Source organism: Eulemur rufifrons, chromosome 14, assembly GCF_041146395.1.
Source record: "Eulemur rufifrons isolate Redbay chromosome 14, OSU_ERuf_1, whole genome shotgun sequence".
NCBI classification, from domain to species: domain Eukaryota; kingdom Metazoa; phylum Chordata; class Mammalia; order Primates; family Lemuridae; genus Eulemur; species Eulemur rufifrons.
Window position 1 is genome coordinate 21,335,353 of NC_090996.1, and position 6,741 is coordinate 21,342,093.

The window sequence follows — 6,741 nt, forward strand, 5'->3', positions numbered from 1 at the left end:
ATCAATGTAGATGATGCATCTCAATTATACAAACTTTCCAATGTGAAATAATTCCAGAAATGAACTAATCTCCTATAGAGTCATCTAATGTTTATATAATAATATATAGTCTCATTAGTCTCACAAATATTTATAGTCTCTCTCTATAAATATACACAGAGCCTATATATATTTCATTTCATGTTTTAACAATTCCGTGGGGTAGACATACCATTATTATCTTCGTGTTACAGAGGAGGAAAATGAGTTCAGAGAGGTTGAGTAACTTGTGCAAGATCACACAGCTAGTTGGTGCACAAGCTGGATTGGAATCTTGCAGCCTTAACCACTATGGAATATGCCTTTGAGGGGCCTGATATTGGTGCTGCCACCCCACTATCAAAGCAAGCAGTTATCAGTACCTGGAACTAAAGATAGGAGGAAAGCGAAGGGAGCCTGAGCTATTTAATTTCCAAACCCTGAATAGTAAATGCAACTTCTTACCAAGACTTGGGAGCACTAGTATTGGAGGTAGTGGATATATGCAAACCTGTCCCCTATGGCTTCCACAGTGACCAAGGCAAATGAGGACACACTCTACTTTGGAGTAGGGTATACGAGGTGGTCCCCAGGATGCAATGTGATTCCTTTGTAGAAGAATTAGTAGCTGAAACACAGCACTTGTTCTTCTAAGTACTTCACAGGTATTTACCTCATTTAATCTTCACAACAATCGTCTGAGGGGGGTATCACAATCACCCCCACTAGATGAATGAAACTGAGACACTAAGAGGTTAAGTAGCTTGCCTAAGGTCACACTAGAAATTGGCTGAGCTGGGATTTGAACTCAGGAGTCGACACTTTTAACAACTAGCTATGCTACTCCTCAATAATAATGATGACAATAACAGTAGCAGCAGCAGCAATAATAATAGCTATCATTTATGGATCCCTCACTCTACTCCCAGGCAGCCTACTCAGTCTCTTGCACACATTACTTAATTTAATCTTTGCTACAAATATATGAGGTATCATTACTATGCCCATTTCACAGAGGGGGAAACTGAGGTGCAAAGAGATTAGGTAAATTTGCCCAAGGCTACACAGGTAGGAAGGATCCAAAGGATTCTTTCGAGTTCCAGGGCCCTGGCTCCTGGCAGTGACTCAACTGCACGCCCCTGGCCCACCCTTGACCTTGCCTATTCCCTACGCCACAGTGAAGGAATCCAAAGCCTGGGGAGGGATGAGAGACTTGCCCCAAGTCTAGGGCCGGGTTCGCGTGGACCAGTGCCGTCCTGATGGCGACCCCTGTCTACAGGCTGTGCAGAAGTCGCTTGAGACCCCGGCTCCAGGCACCGGACCCGACCGCCCCCTGAGCAACTCTGCAGCCCCTGCCCCGCCCCGCGCAGAGCGAGCTGGCGCTGTCCTGTGTCCAAAGCCACGTCTGCCTCAGGGAAGCCCGGGCTGAAGCCGCCGGAGAGAGTCCAGCCAGCCCGCTTCAAGTGTTTGCTTCTTTCTGCAACAACAGCCACCCCCAGAGAAAGCATTCCGGAGGGTAAAAGCAACAGTAGCAGTCAAGTACACGCGGCTCACCGGGCCGGGATGGGCGCTGAGCAGGTGCTGGGCGGAGAGAAGAGGCGACCTGCAGCTGCGACCCCCGGACCCCGGTACCCCGTTTCTGAGTAGCTCAGCTCGCCCAGCTCTGTGCCCCGGGCCACAGCAAGGGTAGGCGCCGAGAGCTGGACCCAGATCGCCCCGGGAAGGTGTCCCAGCATCCCGGCCAGCGCGGAGCAGCCACCGGCTGATGCCTGCACGGCCAGAGACCGCGCAGACGGCGTCCGGGAAGCCACGGCGCCCCGCGGTCTCCCCGCTGCCCGAACCCCCCAGAATTGGTCCCACCCGACCCGGCTGAGCTCACCTCTCAGTTCCGAAGAGTTCGTGGCTTGTGTATGTGCGATCCCGGTACTCTGCTCTTATGCTCGGCTCACAGCGCTAGCATCCCCAGGACGCCACAGCCACTGGCTCTTGTGGGCGGGCCTGGGCCCCGCCCCCTAGAGCCCCGCCCCCCCAGGCCCCGCCCCCACCTGCCCAGGTGCAGTCCCCAGGCCGCGGAGCACCTGCAGCTGCCCGGAGCGGGCCGCGACTCCGCAGCGCCCCCTGCCGCCTCAAGGCCACTCTGCATCCTGCATCACCGGGGACTCTCTGCGGCACCTTCCCCGCGGCACCTCACAGCGCCTCCTGCCGCCTATTACTGCCCCGCGCCTTCCACTCTGGACCAGGTGACAGGCGCCCCTCTCCCCCAGCACCAGGAAGCCCCGGCAGCCTCTCGCCATCTGGACTCCCTCTGGGCCTTCAGCATAAGGGTGCTTCAGTGCCACCTGCGTCTGGCTGTGGGCAGCAGGGGCTGTTCGGCTGGACCAGTCATCCTTTGCTCTTTTCAGCTGCCTCTTCATAAGAACTCACGCAGGTAACTACAAGAAATGAGCTTAAACTATTACATTAAAGTTAGATCATTTCACTTCTCTGCTTAAACCTGTTCGATGGCTTCTTACTTTATTCAGAGGAAAAGCCAAAGTCCTTATGATCCTCTACCAGGCCCTGTTACCACTTTGCCTTCATCTTCTGCTACTCTCACTCTGGCTCATTCTGCTTCATCCTCACCGGCCTCTATGTTGTTCCTTGAATATGACTATGATCGGAATTAGCCTTGGAAAAGTCATTTGGTTTCAAGCAACAGAAACAGACTCAAATTAGCTTAAGAAAAACTGAGAAATTATTCAATGGCTGCAAACAAAGGTCTTTTATAGAATCCAAAAAAAAAAACAAAAAAAAACCCCACAATGATGAGGGGTGGTGGCATGCTAGAAGACCATCCTTATTTATTACGCAAGCCCTAGTTCTTGGGCAATATTTCTGTGCATAGTCTTAGGTTGGGCCAATAGCATTAATTGTTGAGATATTAGAGAAATGTAAATCTGGCTGCATTGATTTTCTACGACCTTTTATTTCCCCCGAAGTGTATACATATGCTTCTGTCAAAGGTTAACACTATTTTCCTAGTGTAAGAATTATTATTTTATTAGGCAGATTCCTTACGGGTCAAGAGACATGCATAGATTACCCATGGTAATGGGGTTTCATTGAAATTATGTCTTTCAGTCTTGGCTCTACTTTCTCAGTGTTCACATCATTCTCTGTCCAGTTAGTCACAGGATGGCTGCACTGGTCCAGCTCCTACATGTACAGAAGTCTGAGACCAGAAGGACTGGTGGCTCAAGCATAGACTGTAGAACTAGTTCTGAACAATCCTAATTGGCTTTATTTGCCTTGCTTGAGGCATGTTTCAACTTCTAATTGAACATTGTGATTAGGATAATGGAATAAATTGATTGGCTTAGGTTTGGATTACATGCTGGGTGGAATCAGCTCCACCCAAAACATATGGACTGAGAATGGGGAAGGGGTGGTTCTCCCGAAGCAAAATCATAGTAAATTCTGGGTTGCCAAACCATTTAGTCTTATGTAATTTCCCTACTTTTGCCTTCTTTGACACCTGCAACTGATAATTGTCTCAGTAAAAAACTCTTCTCTTGGCTTTGCTGATGCATCACTTTCTCTGAAATTTATTTATACTGCTTGGAACTTTTTGAAATTCCTTTGTAGAGTTTCCAGGCTTTAAAAGATCAGTGCTGTGGTTTAGGGTCTCCAGATGCTAGTCACAAGAAATAGCAGGAGACCTTAAATCTTCTAGAGAGTCAGAGGAGATCTAAAGATGTCAAATGGATTAGAAGACTTGGTTAAACTGATACTAAGTCTTAGGCCTTGCTGGCACAGAATTGGCTAAGTGTGGGAACCCAGTGGGGATAAATAAGCTTGCTCCCAAATTTGGCTCTTTTCAGGATTCCTGCAGCTCTGGAATGATGTCCCTCAGTTCTTGTGAATGTTATCTTGCCCCACCAAGATGGGATCAAGGTTCTGTCTTCATGCATGCTTATTAATCTAGTCTTTTTGGGCAACATAGTGTCCTTGATCACCAGGAAGCAGGGATAAGGATCTTTAGATTCTCTTTTGTGAATTTCATGATCTTTCTGATGCTGCTTCTCTTGAAGGAAGCTGACTTTAGACGATCAGCACCGTGGACAGCAGCCATAGCTGTAATCATGGCTTCTTCTTTTATGCCAGAGGTCTCTAATGGGGCGCTAATCTTCCATAAAATGCCATTCAAAATTTTAGGATGAATATAGTGAGAAGGATAAAGGTGTAAAAGTGACATCCTCCAGCCAGCTTATTCAGTCTATATGGATGAGAAATATCACAGTTAGGTCGCCTTTAAAACTAGAAATGTACGTTCAATTCTTGCTAACAGGGGTGGTTATGTTCTATACAGTTGCCATGAGCAATGAATTAGTGAATATTGAACCATTTGTTCCTGGGCAAAATACAGAGTTAGGTTCCCAAGAGCCTCTGGTCACAAAATTTCCATCAACCAATCAATACATAACTTTGTCTTATGTGTGTTTCTGCTTAAAGTGGCCTTATTTAATGTATAGTTGATTCAATAACATTGAAGTCATAGCCAGCAACATCATAACTCATGCCTGAATAAAACTGATCTAACACACCTTTTCTCAGTAAGGCATATCACAGCTTTCTTGTGTTTGTATACTAGCACTTCAGCACCATGCTTGGGGAGCCATTGTAAACAGCAACCTTACCAACAAAAGCACAAAAATGTGAAAACTGTGGCATTAATGAGACTGCTAAAACGAACATTTGTTTACAGCATATGAGCTGAAACAAGAAGGCAGAGTGTTGCCTTATTTGACCTCAGCTGGGAACAAACACATTGGGAAACTCAAATTTTCTGCTGCTCTACACATGTCTGTAAAAGCATGGAAGTATTGATTTTAGTGAGTACACAAATTTGCAAATTTGGAATCTGTGAATAATGACAGTTGACTCTATTTTTTATTTTTCTTTAAACCAGTGTGGGTTGATTCCTCATCTTTTAGACTTTCCCCCAGCCTTCAGTAAACAAAAGAAACCCATAGGTTATGGAAGCCAAAGTCCTTACAATGGCCCATAAGGCCCTACATGATTTGGTTTGTTCTTCCTTTTCTTGTATCTGAGGATGGACAATTAGGACACTTAGGCTAGTGACTTGAGATCTTTCTTCTTTTTTAATGTAGGTATTTACAACTGTTAATTTCCTTCTAATAACTGCTTAAGCTACATCTCATAATTTTTATATGTTGTGTCATTTTCACTTATCTTAAAGTATTTTCTAATTTCCCTTGTGGTTTCTTCTTTGAGACAATGGTTATTTCAGAGTGTCTTGTTTAATTTCCACATATTTGTGAATTTCCCAAATTTCTTTCTGTTTACTGATTTCTAATTCCACTCAATCATGGTCAGGATACATACATTGTATAATTTCAATCCTTTTAAATTTATCTGGGCTTGTTTCATGGTCTACGATTATGGCCTATCCTGGAGCCCTACATGGTTCAGTACCACTAAACCAGTTACCACTCTTACCTCATATACTACTATTCGCCCCTCGTTTAGTCCCCTCCAGCCACTCTGGCCTCCTTGCTGTTTCTCAGACACACCCAGGCATCTCAAACCCTTTGCACCTGGCTCCCCTCTGCCTGGAATGCTCTTCCTCCTAATTTTTGTCTACCTCCATATTCCACTTCCCTCAGATCTTTGCCCGAGAGTCATCTTCCCGGAAAGCCTTCCATGACCACTCTATTTAAAATTTCACCCCCCCCCACACACAAATTTTCTGTTAATTTTTCGTGCTTTATATTCTCCATAGTACCAATTTTCATCTGACACACTGTGTGTATTACTTGTTTGTGGTCTGTCTTTCCCCATTAGAATGCAAGCTCCTTTGTATTCTGTTCACTGCTCTATCCCTAGTGTAAAGATCAGTGCCTGGAACACAATAGGAGCTCAATATATATATTACAAGTGAATGAGTAAAATAATAGAGTCAGTTCTAGTTTGGGTTATGGTTGGCTCCCCTGTCTCTAGAAGCCTCTGCCCAAAGAGACAGAGGTTGTCTCAGACAATGGAAATGCAGACTGGAGGGATGAATAAGACAGTCAGAGACAGTTATATTGCAATTTGTATATTCCATGAGGGCTAAACTTGAATATAAATGATACACACAGGGCCAGCTTCATGGGTATGTGACTCGTGCAGTTGCCCAGGGGCTTATGCTTGGAAGGTTCTTGTGCTTGGTTTAATGCTTTTGCTGTCTTGAAATTTTTAGCGACTTTTGAACAATGGACCCTGTATTTTCATTTTCACTGGGTCCTACAAATTATGCAGCCAGTCCTAGATATGCAGAGTCCTTGGATTTAAGAACATTGATAAAGGTGGGGAGTTGCTAGAGCAAACATTAACAGAATCTAACTGGACTTGGAGCTTTTCTAACAGAGAAGAAGCCAGTAGTCAGATTGAGAATACGGGTTAGAAAATTCAGGCTCTGGAGGAAAAAAACCATGTAAACTAGCATTCACTAAATTTAAGCTCTATGAGAGCAGAAATTCGGTCTGTTTGTATTGGATAAGAAAAGACGAATGGATGTTCAATATACTATTCTTTCAGCTTTTTTTGTATATTTGAAAAACTTCATAATAAAATGTTTAGAAAATAAGGAGTAGGACAGTTATAAATATATGTGTAATATAAATATGCATATGTGTAAAATATGCATAATATGTGTAATATCTCCTCTCTGCAGTTTTCTCT